Source organism: Triturus cristatus, chromosome 6 (genome assembly GCF_964204655.1).
Source record: "Triturus cristatus chromosome 6, aTriCri1.1, whole genome shotgun sequence".
In the NCBI taxonomy this organism is placed as follows: domain Eukaryota; kingdom Metazoa; phylum Chordata; class Amphibia; order Caudata; family Salamandridae; genus Triturus; species Triturus cristatus.
In genome coordinates, this window is record NC_140589.1 from 992,279,284 (window position 1) to 992,296,047 (window position 16,764).

Sequence of the window (16,764 nt, forward strand, 5' to 3'; positions counted from 1 at the left end):
GCCGCGAACGGCACGTACCAAACACAGAAGACAGGCAGCATGAACGCGGCGAAGAAGCCCGCACAAGACAACAGCAGCGTCCTTTTCCATCACATGAACGTCTCCTTCATGCCTACAAAACACAAAGGAAAAAAACCAAAAAAGGACCAAACAAGCAATGACAAAGCCAATAAATACCACAAAAATAATATGGGACAAAGACACACCCACAACTCCAACTATTTAAAGGACTACAACCACTACCATCATCCCTTGCAAACAGGAGACACAGCCAGCAGCAAACACCAGTACACAGCAACCACAGACACACTCACAACTCACCCATCACACAACTAACACACCATCAGCACCTCATACAAAAGCACACACACATACACACAGCAAAACCAACACCAACCCACCATCACTTGCACCCTCACACACACATCCCTCACCACCACCACCCATCACCATGCCTCCAAAGAAGAATCCAAAGTTCACAGATAGTGAGTTAGAATTGCTTGTAGACAAGATCATAAGAGTAGAGCCACATTTGTTTGGTACATTGGTTCAAAGAACCCCCATCTCACAGAAAACGAAGATTTGGGCGAGGATTGTGGACAAGGTGAACGCACAAGCACCAGCAACGCGCACAAAGGACGACATCCAGAACAGGTGGTATGACGTGCGCAGGAGGGGCAAGAAACTCATCGAAAAAGATCACGCCCTGAGTCAGTGCACCAGCGGTGGCACTCCTGCCAAACCAGTCAACTTCAGGACCTGGGAGGAGAAGGTGCGGGACATCCTACCACCAGAGAGCGTCCATGGCCTAACACACATCCCAGAGCCTGGTGAGTACACAAACAACATACACAAGATTGTGTGGCAAGGGGACAGTGAAACCAAGCACCGCAAGCAAAGCTACACTAACCAATAGATAATTAGCCCAAGATGTGTATGGCAGTCAGACACACACAATACCTGCCATCTCATAGTGACTGGGGACTGTGTCATGACATGCACCAACCTACAAACAAATTGAGGAAACCAGTGGCACTAAGCCAAATACACCCTGCCAGACAGTTTGACACCACAAACACACCACCTCACAGTGCAGCTGACTGTCGGGAAGGAATAGTGGGGATGCAGGTGAAGTGAGTGTAGACAAAAGCATGATGGGGCCTGTAGTCACAGATAATGCTCCCCCTCCTGATTGGCCCATCAAGACCTCTCTGAAACATGCCCACATCACAGGGAGTGGAAAATGACTGACAAGATGACTGACACTGGGTCCTGCTTTAGGGAGCACAAGGCCCTGCTAGGGCTTGTGTGCAAATCAGAAGCAGGACACCACTGACTGACATCCTGAAAGACAACTCGCACGCCCTACAATGGAAGCATGTTTCATGATGGGAAGGAGGACTGACAGCCCTGACCATACTACTCAGCATGGGGAGACACCCCACCCGAACACAAACTCCACACAACTCACCGGGTACAATGCATTGACACACACCTCATTGAAATATCAGCAAAAGATACCCCATACTGGGTGATGCTGTGTGAAGCACAGGGGCTCACTTGGGACTTGTAGCCAAACAAACACCAGGATTTCACAGTCAGCCATCTTGCCATTGCTGTTACATCCCCTCACAGGGAAGCAGAGTCAAGAGGGAGGAAGCATGGGCATGCTGGGAAGGGGGGTGTAGCCAAGACTATGATGGGAGTCGCAGTCAGAGACAACCTACACCCACCGACACGGCCCAGCAAGACCAAACTGAAGCATACTCGCCTCACATGGAGTGGGAAGGGACTGACAAGATGTCTGACACTGGGCTCTGTTGTGGGGAGCACAAGGCCATGCTGGGACTTGTAGCCAAACAAACACCAGGATTTCACAGTCAGCCATCTTGCCATTGCTGTCACACCCCCTCACAGGGAAGCAGAGTCAAGAGGGAGGAAGCATAGGCATGCTGGTAAGGGGGGTGTAGCCAAGAGTATGATGGGAGTCGCAGTCACAAACAACCTACACCCACCCACATGGCCCAGCAAGATCAAACTGAACCATACTCGCCTCACAGGGAGTGGGAAGGGACTGACAAGATGTCTGACACTGGGCTCTGTTGTGGGGAGCACAAGGCCATGCTGGGACATGGCCAACAACAATATCAAACTCTGTCTGTGGCAAGCTGGGAAAAAGCAGTGTACAGGCAGGCATCTGTTTGAAAAGTAGAAAATGTCATGTTTGTGAACCAACGATGCATGTAGAAACATAAATCACATTGTGTGTCTCTTCCAATCACAGGTGGTGCTGGGCACCCAGCACCAAATGATGAGGATACCCATTTCCCGACTCTGGTGGACACTGTGCTCTCTGGTCTGACTCTCTCACTGTCCTCTTCGGATGACGACCACCAACCTGGCCCCTCCGGTGTGAGCCATCATGCAGCACCAGCAGCATCAACATCTGCCCCCCCTGTACCCACGCCTCCAGCATCTGGACACCAACAGGGTACCCCCCGCCAACGCGGAGAGACCAAGGACAATCAACACCCACAGCACAGGGACACAGGACCCCCGGAAGCTACAGCCAACACCACCAGCAACACCCCCCAAGGGGTTCCAGTGTCACCTGTGCGTACCGCCGCTGGTCCTGCCCGTGTGGAGAGGGGTGCTGGGAGGGGTGGGAGGCACAGGGCGTGCCTTGCAGAGGGGTCTGGACTGCATGATGACCCCCAACTGGCAACCATCTTAGATGCATACCAGGATAGCACCGGAGGATTTGGCCAGGTAGTCGGGATCCTCAAGGACATGCAACACGAGCAGGTCGCCCACCATGCCCGCATAGAGGCCAAGTGGGATGACATCACTGTGGTGCATCGGGACATACTACAATGCCTCCGCCAGATCAACACCAACCTGTCCACACCCCCCTGTGTGCCCACAACATCTGTCGCAACACCATCTGCCAGCGCCACAGGGAGGTAGGAGGACTCTGGCGGAGAGTCCCCTGCACCGCAGAGACCTGCACATGAGGATCCCCCCCCGGAAGAAGAGGGGTCATCCAAAGAAGGACATGTGAGAGGCAGATGTCCCAGCACATCCCCCAGGGCCTCCAAACCTGTTCTGGACAATGTTCTTTGTGCGCAGCCTGTTAACCTTGTCCAATCGCACACAACTCGCCCACATGACATGGACGGTTCATGTTGGGCCAATGTATCAGATGACTGTGGACTTTACTCTGGACATTTCATCTACCAGCACTTCCAACTCCAATGTGAACTTTGGATTCCCAAACCACTGTACAGCACCCACCATCCTGTGCACTTCCCTCACACATGTTTGTAAATAAACTCACCAGTACACCATACTTGCCTCTGTTGTGATTCCAATTGTCATGTTCAGGGAGATGTCGATCTGTTACACAACACAGTGCATGCCAAATACTGCAACAATATGACCAATGTAAGGTGAGTCATGCGGATGTGACACATGTGAGGGACACACACCACTTTGGCAACACAAAACATACTCACCATGGCCATGTTACTCATCACACACAATGATGTTGACCTGAAACACATTGGCATGCACAGACACAACACCAAGCCCAGTCAGTGGTAACAAGTCCACAGGTGAGGTAAGCAGATGTCAATCAGATGTGGGAAGACAGACAACACACATAACAAAGCATAGTACAGGTTCATTACACATCAGCAGCACGTTTATTCCACACTAGTTGCACGGTAATTCTACGTAACAGTGGACACACGCTCCCAATGTGTTGGAGAATGGAAGTCGAGGGATGTGTGGTACATCAGTTGATAGGAATTATCACCTTCCACACTGGTGTTGGGGGTCAGTGTTGACCACACAACAGGCAAAGTACCCTGGGAAGGACAGACAAGATACAGTCAAAAGCACAGAAGAACAGGAGAGAAATGCAATACACATGCACAAAACATGTTGCAAAACACCTACACAAACACTAGTTAGCAGTACTACCCTATTGTGGAGTACACACCACCTGAATGGACACATCACAGCATGCATCCAGTCAAGTGGCACACAGACACACTCAGACAGCAACAGAGCTGGCTCAACACATTCCAGGCTACCTCCATACATTCACATAACAACCCTGGAAACTCACATTCAGGTGAAGAAGTTGTTGATGAGCTGGGAGCGGACGTCACCATCATCTTCATCATCACTGACATCTTGGCCCAGGCCGGGATCCTCCACAGGTGCCGGAGGTTGGTCGTCGTCATCGTCATCCTGGATGAGAGGCGTCAGGAACCACGGCATGTTGGGGTATCCGGAGTCACCTACACACACAAAAATGAACAAGTAGCTGAGTTTTGTAGGAGTGCGGAATACAACAGTGACAAACACACACAATGAGAAACAGTCAGTACACACCGACAAGCCAGGCATGCTGAGCTGGCATCTGTGACATCAGCGTTGCAATGCGACTACTCCTCATAATGTAGGCATCGTGCGCAGAACCAGGGAACCGTGCACACACATGTGTGATCGACATGTCAGCAAGACAGACCACCAGAGCATTGATCGAATGGTAGTGCTTCCTGTTCCGGTATGCCTGCTCATGTGCCTGTGGTGGTATCAGGGCAACATGTGTCCCATCAATAGATCCGATGACGTTCGGCATCCTCCCCAGTGTATAAAAGGCATCCTTAATTTCCGGGAGGTCATCTGGGCTCGGGAACTTTATATACAGGTTGAGGAATTGCAACATCCCCTCCAAGACATTGCGTAGCATCCGACTAAACATCGTTTGTGACATACCACCAGCAGGAGCCACAGTGTACTGGAAGGTACCGGTAGCAAAGAAGTGCAGGGCTGCCATCACCTTCACCTCTGGGGTCAGTGCTGTAGGGTATGTCCGGCCAGGTAGCAGATGTGGCACCAACTGCTCCGCCAACTCCGCAATCAGTGGCCTGCTGAAGCGGTACCGTCTGATGCAGTCACTTTCCTGCTTGGTTGCAAGGTCTGGGAATGGACGATGGAAAGCTGGTGCCCTGCAGTACAGAGATGCACAAAGGAAGATTGTCAGTACATCCACCCATGTGGCCATGACCACGATCACTATCACATGCTAGTTCATTACATTACACAATGTACTGAGGTGTGTGCTGTTGGGCATGGACACATATGTCACCTACAAGACCACCACCTCACATCTCAATTCCAAATGTCCACATGAGTCCCATGTAGTGCAATGGCCAATCATCTGGCTGTGTCACCTAACCTATGTGCTGCTGCAACGTTCAAAAAACACACCCCAGTGACAATTGAGGCCTCATGACTCCCAGGCATCACAGATATTTGCCATGCAGGAACCCAGGCTCCCTGTATTGCCATATCAACACAGCAATGGACATGGCGTAGCACGTACACACCACAAGGCAAGCGTGAGTCCCACAGGTAGTGGCCACTGTTGTTCCTGTCGGCCCTACATGTACGTCTCTTAGACACACACCCCATCAAGGGTGATGCATATACCACATGGATGTAGAGATTGTCACCCATTGGTAACATGTGATCAGACACATCGGAGACACAACATGCACACAGACTGTGGGTGCACATCAGTATTGTGGCTACAGGTCTCACTGTGACGTACATGCCATCACCCCCAGGACTCAGGGTGTATGTGACATGTCCTAAACATATCCAACCTGACACTGTGGCCTTGAGTCATGCCCATTACTGTCCAATTGCACATCACAGTGGTAATGTGCACAACACACAAAGAATTCTGCCCCCATGTACACGCGCACAGCCTGGGAGTGGCTGCACAAAGTGCCAGCCAAAAAAACAGCTGTGGCCCCCCCCCAAACACCAAGGGAATGCAGCCTTACATGCCATGGGACACTGTGTGGCCAATGCTATAGTGTGGCAGGTGTGCGCAGGTGTCCATGGCCAGTATATGTGTGTTGCATCCGTATAATAGTCACACTAATGAGGTCCGACGCGGGTGACAATGTGTACGCATTGCACGGGTAATGTCCAAGCCGTGCATATGCTTTGTCATTGAATGCAATGAGGTCTGATGCAGGTGACAATGCATATGCATTGCACGGGTCATGTCCGAGCCGTGCATACGCTTTTTCATTGAATGCAATGAGGTCCGACACGGGTGACAATGCGTACGCATTACACGGGTCATGTCCGAGCCGTGCGTACGCTATGTCATTGAATGCAATGAGGTCCGACTTGGGTGACAATGCGTATGCATTGCACGGGTCATGTCCGAGCCGTGCGTACGCTTTGTCATTGAACGCAATGAGGTCCGACGCGGGTGACTATCATGCATACGCGTCGGACAGGCAAGGTCCGAGACAGGCGTACGCCTTGGCCATTGAATCGTATGGAGACGGGTGCATGTGTACATTCAAAATACGCGTTGTACAGTCAGTTGAACGAGCCGTGCGCACCCATTGGCTCTGGACTGTCATAGAGACGGAGGCGGATTCAAAAGTTGCACGAGTTGTGCACTGGAAATTCAGTTGGATGCCTACAACAATGTTACAATTTGAAGTGTTCCATGAAGGTGAAGATTTGAACGATGCGGAAGGCGTGTACAAGTCGTACTTTTAAATGGATTTGCCAGATTCATAGAATGCAACCGTGTTGGACCTATCACTTTAGACACCTGGCACAGATTCTGCCTCTGCAGCCCAGATATAAGGCTGGCTGGCCCCCAGGGAGCTCACTTGCCTCCGCTACATGCTACTGGACCACATCCCTGCTAGCACTGCTGCTGTCTCTGCATCCTCTGGCTCCTGCTATGGCACGTACTCTGGAGAGGGCCCCAGCCTTCACTGAGGAGGAGAACCAGGCCCTGCTGGACGGGCTCCTTCCAGAGTACAGAAAACTCTATGGGAAACCAGGGGAGCAGGTGAGTGTGCAGTCCACTGCCTTCCTAATTGTGCATGTTGTCTGAATAGCAGTACTAGCAGTGTCTACACCAGTGGCAAGCAGTCTCAATGACTGCTTTCATCCCCCAAAGTGTGTAGGTACATGCAATGAATAGTTTTCCTGCTGCTAAAGTGCATTATTGCAAGCTCAAACTATCCAGGCATTGTTAACATGTCAGACATGCATGTGCTTTTGCAATCCCCATGGTTGCTCTACCTGTGTAATTTATTGCCCGTGTGATGATGACATATCTATCCAAATGTGTGCTGCAGCAATCTGGGGCATGTGTGTTAATGCACTTTTCACTTTGTCCTCCTCACAGGTTGATGCCCACCAGAAGCAGGAGATCTGGCTGACCATCGCCCGGGCTGTTCATTCTGTGGGGGTCTACAAGCGCCGGATCTGCAACTGCCAGAAGAGGTGGCAGGACCGTCGGGGCTGGACCCGGAGGATTACATAGAGTCCAGCTGAAGCTTTCACCTCCACGCAGGAGGGGTGGACACTGGACCCTGACTCCCCACATGCCCCGGATCCTGGCGGTGGTCTTCCCGGACCTGGATAGGCAGCTGAAGGCCAGACAGCAGCAGGAAGGGGGTGAGTACATGTCTGATCTGTGTACTATGTCTGACATGCAAATAGCAGTCTTTTGTCCTGCTCACTCTTCCACGTTACGTAGCTCTTGTAGTCCCAAACTCAGGTCTCTCATTTGTGTGATGCACCCTCCTCATCTGTTCCACAGGTGTGGCCCCTCAAATCTGTTGATTGTGTCACTAGGGCACTGTGTCCCTGCAGCCAGCTATGCTTCATGTACCGTTCAGCATCAGTTCCCGTGCATCTGTTGTGTGTTTCATGGATGGGTCAATTGTTTACACAATGCCTGAGATCTGACATGTGATCTGTGTGCGCCCTTGAGATGTGTACCAATTGCTGGTCTGACTCGCAACATGTGGCTGGGGTATTCCAAAAAAACCCATGCAGCAGGGGACTCCAATTTAGGGGCCTCAGGAGTATGTATAGCAAGTATGTCTCACTTGCTTAGCCACCTGACTACTGTCCAAGGCCAAACACTGTTCCACTTAGTCCTGGCCAGTCATGCCCCGTCAAGGGCATTTACAAACACTCTGTAATCCCACTCCTGATTATGAAATTGCAGGTTGTGCTCAGTGACATGTGCCCTCAGGTGTCTGCCTCTGTGTCATCAGGGTGTGGCTTGTTGCTAAGTACAACTGGGGTGTCCATGATTCAGAGGGTCAGCATGACATCTGCGATGTGACTGTGAGAGACAAGACCTGTGTGACATATAGGGGTGTGATCATCTGACAGCGCACAATGGTGTATGCAACTGTGTCCTTCATGCAGCTGGGTTACATTCATGGCAGACTGTGATGTGTTAATGTACAGGGATTAGTGTTTGCTGCCACTCATATGTCTGATTTGCATGATGTGGGGTCTTCTGGGTCCTGGATATGTTGTTTGCATGGGATGGGCAAGTGCGCTGGTCATCTGCTGAGTTTGCTTTAGCCAGAGCTAGGATTGTGAGCCAGTGTATATTGTTGTTGTCTGGATGCCCTGCCCCTGTGACAGGAGACAGTGTTGACTGACTTTCAGGGCATACCAGTGCCGTGGCATTTAACTTGCTATGAGTGAGCCTGCATTGTGTTCAAGTGTGCACCATGCACCACATTGTGACATTGACCATCAGGACAGAAGTACATCATAGTGTGTGTTGCTGGCATGCATCACAAGCATGTGGAATGAGTCTCTACCCATCCCTTCACCCGGACACCTGTACTGAGTCAGTGGCAAGAGATGTGCTGTGTGTATAGTGACATACTCCTACATGTTCACTTGCATGTACAACTGATGTGTGGGTGGTGCATGTTGGCACATCGGGGTGTTAGTATCCATCATGCAATGGCCATATGTGTGAAAGTCAAGGAGGGATATGTGTGCCATGGTTGATGTTGAGAATGACAATTGTCTTATCCTAAACAGTTTTGGCACTTTGAGCTGTGTTCAGATGATGATGCCAGGGCTCGCCCTGTGATGTGATGTACTCACTGTGGTGTGTGCAGTTGGTGCAGGTGACTGATGTTGTTCTGTTACTGCCTATTCCTATCCAGATACATCCACGGCCACAGGAGGGGACAGCTCCCCGGACCAGGAGGAGCCAGAGAGCCTTACAGGGACAGAAGAAGAGGAGTCGGGTGGACCCAGTGGCACGGAGTTCGAGTTGAGCCACACAGAGGAGTCGTCAGCACTATCCCCCCCAGCTGAGGGGCACAGCAGCTCTGAGGATGACTCCCTTGTGGAGGCGGGTGTCAGCAGCCACCAAACCCCAGCTAGTGAGGCTGTCCCCGCCCCCGCCACCACCGCCACCACCACCACCCCCCTCCCATCGGCTCCCATCACAGAGATCCCTGTGGGCTCCCGTGTTCGTGAGCATGTCTCCTTCGTGCCAGGCACCACACCCCCCTGCCCCTGTGTCCCCTGCTGCCCTGAGTGAGGAGTCTGTGGACTTACTTCGACAGATCCATGTAGGGCAGACGTCGATGCTGAAGGTCCTCCATGCACACACAGGTCGGTTGACACAACTGGTGTCATTCATGGAGGGCATTTCCTCTGGCATGTCTGCCCTACAGAGGACCAATCAGTCAGTGGCCTCCTCCCTGACGGCAGCAGTGTCCCTCCTCCAACAGTCCCGCACCACTCCTACCCCTGCACCACCCACGATTCCTAGCACCCTACCTGTCCCAAGCACAGAAACCCCAAAACCAAGGTCTAGATGCACACAAGCAAGCGCAGGGGACTGATACCACACTCACAGGGGATGGTTTGCAGACACACACACAGTCATCCACAACCACTCCGCAGTCCTCCGAGACCTCTCCCTCCCAGCCCCCTTCCCTTGCCTCACCTGCAACCCCATCCCCCCAGAAGCTCTTCCTCTGTGACCTTGGCCTCTACCCCACCGACCCTGCAGATCCGGATTACAAGGGGAAGTCCCCACACACAGAAGGGAGTGCCCCTCACACCTGGACACCCTCCCCCAGTTGCAGTCAGACCGAGACGGCCACCCGCAAGTCCCCCTGGCGCCAGAAGAGCAAGATCCCCCCGCCACCACGCCGCTCCAAGGCAAAGTCTCCGTCCTCCATCCCCCAGGCCACCACTCCAGAGGTTCCCCCGCCACTCCCTGCCCCGTGTTCCCCCACACACAGATACACCATCCCCAAAATGCTAAGGCCATCCCCCCTAGCACTTGCTCCTCCACACCTGGTCAGACAGTTGGTGCCACTGATGTGGGGACCGTGTCCCCTCCCCCTGCCCTGCCGACCTCACCTGTCCCTCATTCCGCTCCCATGGATGTAGTCACTGCTTTGGAGCCCACGATCACCCCGTCTGACTTGGGCATTGCAGTGGTGAGCCAATCCACTCCATCTGACCTGACCACTGGAGTTGTGCCGGCATCCACCCCATCTGACTTGTGCCCCACAGTTGTGACAGCACCCACCACTTCAGTCAGCTCCACTGCAGTTGCAAGTGTCTCGACTGCATCCCCCACCTCTTCTCTGCCTCCTTCTGCTGTGCCCTGATCCTGTCCCTGCGGTGCCTGGCCTGCCCCCAAGTATGCCACTCCGAGGGGATGACCCCGGTCCTTAGCAGTGCAGGCAAGCAAGGTGTGACAGTTGTCACTCTAGTTCACTTCTTGGCATTTGGACATGGACTGGCCATTGGCCTTTTGTTAGAACAGACGTTTCACTTTTAATAAGCTGAATAAAGCTTTTTTCTTTATCCCTGTGAACTTGATTTAGCTGTACATTATGTTGATGTTGTTTCACATGCCCTTGCACCTGTAATGCTTGGTTTACAATGTTGAATACTTATGTGTTGATGTGAGGTACTCCCTGTGGTCTATGAGATATGTATCCTATTCTGGTGTCTATCCATGTCATCCTTTTCAGCTACCTGGGTGTGTCCGGATCAACTATTTGTGTACATTTCTCTGTGAGCATTTCATTGGCATGGTCCCATCTGTGGCTTGCACCCCTGCACATATGATGTGCTTCCCATTGTCCAATTTGTTACTTCCACTTACTTTGTGCTCATCAACACTGGACCTACAGGTGTGGGCATCATTGTAATAGGAGCAACTGGGGCCTCTGTGCAACTTGCTAGACATATGTTTTGGGTATGTGCAGATGATGTAGGGGAGACTCACTTACCAGGCTGTTGTGACCAGAGCCTTCATTGTGTGGTAACTGATGGCTGACTGACCAAGTGTTCTGCAGACATGAGTGGGACTTGCGGTGACTATGTTTGGCACAGCTGGGCTCCCACAGGAGTTGTGTCCCCTCAAGTAAGTGTGTTGTCCAGTGACATGGCCTGGGCCCATGGTGTGTGTTGTGTGAGCATGTGTGTGTGTCCACATCCCTGTTCATACACAGACAGTGTTCCCTTGATATGTTCCTGTTATTGATGCTTGCTGAGTGGTACTGGGTTCATCCCACTACTTTTCCAATGTGCTACCAGATGTGTGGGTGCATGACACACTACTGTTAATTGGTGTATCATCATTGGGATTTGTCAGTTCTGAGTGGTGATGATGTTGTCAGACACAGATGGGACACAGTCAGGGTTCCTCAATGCACTTGTTTGTTCACAATATCATGTAGTTGTCCCTAGGTGGTAGTTTTCAGTGATTGAGACATTTGTATGTGTGTGTGACTGCTCCCACTTGTCGGGTTCATGGCTGCAATGCTGGCAGGTGTCAGCATGTGTGCCTTGTGTTTCTCCTTGGCCTCTGTATTGTCCTGGGACTGTGGCAGGGATTGTGAAGGTTACATGAGCTATGAGGTCATGGCCATGTCCCGCATACTGTGCAGTATGTCTGTCATTCCCCAGGGTTGTAAACTGTCCTTGTGTGATGTGTCTGTGCACCTTAGTTCATCCCAACATTCCTGTGTTTGTCATGGGTGCATGTGCTATGTCACCTGTCCATGTGGGCTTCACAGATACACATTGTTGCAGTTCAGGGTGTGTGGTTTTGAGGGTGGACTGATGTGAATGGATGGTCCCCTAGCTCCCATTTGTCCATGGATGAGGGGCCATGCTGAGTGATTTGTGTTTGTGTATGTGTGATGTATGTTTGTGGCACAGGACACATGTCTGGGTTTCCCAGTTTGGCCGACATCTGCCTTTATCATCACAGTGGAGGTGTCATGCATGCTTGTGTCACCCCACTGTCTGGTCCCTGGGGGTAGTGGTGTTGTGTCAGTCTCTTGCTGTGTTAGTTGGTGTTCATTCCAGCTTGTGTCACATGTGTCTGTTGTGCTCCCTCTCATCTCCGAATGCCCGATTGCCCACTGAGGGTGTCCCAATGATGGTTTACTTTTGTATGGCACTGTGCCCGCATCTGTGTCAGTGTGGTTCAGCCCCCCTCATGTGTTCTGTAGTTGCCTGGGGATACTGTGACACACACACACATGTTGTGTCCGATGGGCAGTGTGAGTTTGCCTGTTTGTGGTTGTGCATCTGCACCAGTGCATTGGTATTGCTGTTGTGGGGCTTTGAGTGGATGCTGTTTCTGTGATTTTGCATGCTGTCCCTGTGAGTCATTTCACATCATTGTGCACATTCATCCTGGTTGTTGGGTGCCATTGCTGACATGGAATGTGAGTTTGTGAGGTGACACCTACAGTCTACCCATGTTGTTTTGATATGTGTACATGCTTGGTGATGGTCACTTCTGCTGTTGAGTAATTGTACGCAGTATTCATTGTCAGCCCCCATGTGTGGTGCTTGTGTGCACATAGCAGAGAGTGTGCTATGTTTTCACAGCACTTTTAGCCTCACCACATCTCTGTGTGTACTGGACACAACCACTAGTTTGCCCCAGAAGTGTTTGATGTGTTGGGAGCAGGGATCATACATGCTGTTTGTTATTTGCAGCTTTGACCATGATGACACTTACCTTTTGGTCACTGTGATGAGGGGAGTTTGGTCCCCCTCACCACAATGCGCCACATCTGCTGCATTTTGTGAGCCCTCACTTAACTTCTGTTCTACACAGTGAGGGAGTGTTCTTTTTACATTGCCACAGTGCTATGGTGATGCTTGCCTTGTGCATGTCACACTCATGTGTTGGTCACACATCTGCTGTTACTTACATTGTATGCTCCTAGCCATAATCACTGTTGTGGGCATTTGTCACAGACTACACACTGTTGTCATGATGTTATGGGGGATGTATTTTGTGGACATACCTGATGTTGGAGTATGCTGGATGTGTTGCGCATCACCCATCCTATGGCTGGGGGTGGCAGCGGTGATGGGCAACAGGTCCCCTGTGAGTGGGGGTGGCAGGGGTGATGGGCAACAGGTCCCCTGTGAATGGGGGTGGCAGGGGTGATGGGCAACATAAGCCCTATGGCTGGGGGTGGCCGGGGTGATGGGCAACATAAGCCCTATGGCTGGGGGTGGCAGGGGTGATGGGCACCAGGTCCCCTGTGAGTGGGGGTGGCAGGGGTGACGGGCAACAGGTCCCCTGTGAGTGGGGGTGGCAGGGGTGATGGACAACATAAGCCCTATGGCTGGGGGTGGCAGGGGTGATGGGCAACATAAGCCCTATGGCTGCGGGTGGCAGGGGTGATGGGCAACAGGTCCCCTGTGAGTGGGGGTGGCAGGGGTGATGGGCAACATAAGCCGTATGGCTGGGGGTGGCAGGGGTGATGGGCAACAGGTCCCCTGTGAGTGGGGGTGGCAGGGGTGATGGGCAACATAAGCCCTATGGCTGGGGGTGGCAGGGTTGATGGGCAACAGATCCCCTGTGAGTGGGGTGGCAGGGGTGATGGGCAATATAAGCCCTATGGCTGGGGGTGGCAGGGGTGATGGGCAACATAAGCCCTATGGCTGGGGGTGGCAGGCATGATGGGCAATATAAGCCCTATGAATGGGGGTGGCAGGGGTGATGGGCAACAAGTCCCCTGTGAGTGGGGGTGGCAGGGGTGATGGGCAACAGGTCCCCTGTGAGTGGGGGTGGCAGGGGTGATGGGCAATATAAGCCCTATGGCTGGGGGTGGCAGGGGTGATGGGCAACAAAAGCCCTATGGCTGGGGGTGGCAGGGGTGATGGGCAACAGGTCCCCTGTGAGTGGTGGTGGCAGGGGTGATGGGCAACATAAGCCCTATGGCTGGGGGTGGCAGGGGTGATGGCCAACAGGTCCCCTGTGAGTGGGGGTGGCAGGGGTGATGGGCAACAGGTCCCCTGTGAGTCGGGGTGGCAGGGGTGATGGGCAACATAAGCCCTATGGCTGGGGGTGGCAGGGGTGATGGTCAACAGTTCCCCTGTGAGTGGGGGTGGCAGGGGTGATGGGCAACATAAGCCCTATGGCTGGGGGTGGCAGGGGTGATGGGAAACAGGTCCCCTGTGAGTGGGGGTGGCAGGGGTGATGGACAATATAAGCCCTATGGCTGGGGGTGGCAGGGGTGATGGGCAACAGGTCCCCTGTGAGTGGGGTGGCAGGGGTGATGGGCAACAGGTCCCCTGTGAGTGGGGGTGGCAGGGGTGATGGGCTATATAAGCCCTATGGCTGGGGGTGGCAGGGGTGATGGGCAACAGGTCGCCTGTGAGTGGGGGTGTCAGGGGTGATGGGCAACATCAGCCCTAAGGCTGGGGGTGGCAGGGGTGATGGGCAACAGGTCCCCTGTGAGTGGGGGTGGCAGGGGTGATGGGCAACAGGTCCCCTGTGACTGGGGGTGGCAGGGGTGATGGGCAATATAAGCCCTATGGCTGGGGGTGGCAGGGGTGATGGGCAACAGGTCCCCTGTGAGTGGGGGTGGCAGTGGTGATGGGCAACATAAGCCCTATAGCTGGGGGTGGCAGGGGTGATGGGCAACAGGTCCCCTGTGAGTGGGGGTGGTAGGGGTGATGGGCAATATAAGCCCTATGGCTGGGGGTGGCAGGGGTGATGGGCAACATAAGCCCTATGGCTGGGGGTGGCAGGGGTGATGGGCAACAGTTCCCCTGTGAGTGGGGGTGGCAGGGGGGATGGGCAACATAAGCCCTATGGCTGGGGGTGGCAGGGGTGATGGGAAACAGGTCCCCTGTGAGTGGGGGTGGCAGGGGTGATGGACAATATAAGCCCTATGGCTGGGGGTGGCAGGGGTGATGGGCAACAGGTCCCCTGTGAGTGGGGTGGCAGGGGTGATGGGCAACAGGTCCCCTGTGAGTGGGGGTGGCAGGGGTGATGGGCTATATAAGCCCTATGGCTGGGGGTGGCAGGGGTGATGGGCAACAGGTCCCCTGTGAGTGGGGGTGTCAGGGGTGATGGGCAACATCAGCCCTAAGGCTGGGGGTGGCAGGGGTGATGGGCAACAGGTCCCCTGTGAGTGGGGGTGGCAGGGGTGATGGGCAACAGGTCCCCTGTGACTGGGGGTGGCAGGGGTGATGGGCAATATAAGCCCTATGGCTGGGGGTAGCAGGGGTGATGGGCAACAGGTCCCCTGTGAGTGGGGGTGGCAGTGGTGATGGGCAATATAATCCCTACGGCTGGGGGTGGCAGGGGTGATGGGCAACATAAGCCCTATGGCTGGGGGTGGCAGGGGTGATGGGCAAAATAAGCCCTATGGCTGGGGGTGGCAGGCGTGATGGGCAATATAAGCCCTATGGATGGGGGTGGCAGGGGTGATGGGCAACAGGTCCCCTGTGAGTGGGGGTGACAGTGGTGATGGGCAATATAAGCCCTATGGCTGGGGGTGGCAGGGGTGATGGGCAACAAAAGCCCTATGGCTGGGGGTGGCAGGGGTGATGGGCAACAGGTCCCCTGTGAGTGGTGGTGGCAGGGGTTATGGGCAACATAAGCCCCATGGCTGGGGGTGGCAGGGGTGATGGCCAACAGGTCCCCTGTGAGTGGGGGTGGCAGGGGTGATGGGCAACAGGTCCCCTGTGAGTCGGGGTGGCAGGGGTGATGGGCAACATAAGCCCTATGGCTGGGGGTGGCAGGGGTGATGGGCAACAGTTCCCCTGTGAGTGGGGGTGGCAGGGGTGATGGGGAACATAAGCCCTATGGCTGGGGGTGGCAGGGGTGATGGGAAACAGGTCCCCTGTGAGTGGGGGTGGCAGGGGTGATGGACAATATAAGCCCTATGGCTGGGGGTGGCAGGGGTGATGGGCAACAGGTCCCCTGTGAGTGGGGTGGCAGGGGTGATGGGCAACAGGTCCCCTGTGATTGGGGGTGGCAGGGGTGATGGGCTATATAAGCCCTATGGCTGGGGGTGGCAGGGGTGATGGGCAACATAAGCCCTATGGCTGGGGGTGGCAGGCGTGATGGGCAATATAAGCCCTATGAATGGGGGTGGCAGGGGTGATGGGCAACAGGTCCCCTGTGAGTGGGGGTGGCAGGGGTGATGGGCAACAGGTCCCCTGTGAGTGGGGGTGGCAGGGGTGATGGGCAATATAAGCCCTATGGCTGGGGGTGGCAGGGGTGATGGGCAACAAAAGCCCTATGGCTGGGGGTGGCAGGGGTGATGGGCAACAGGTCCCCTGTGAGTGGTGGTGGCAGGGGTGATGGGCAACATAAGCCCTATGGCTGGGGGTGGCAGGGGTGATGGCCAACAGGTCCCCTGTGAGTGGGGGTGGCAGGGGTGATGGGCAACAGGTCTCCTGTGAGTCGGGGTGGCAGGGGTGATGGGCAACATAAGCCCTATGGCTGGGGGTGGCAGGGGTGATGGGCAACAGTTCCCCCGTGAGTGGGGGTGGCAGGGGTGATGGGCAACATAAGCCCTATGGCTGGGGGTTGCAGGGGTGATGGGAAACAGGTCCCCTGTGAGTGGGGGTGGCAGG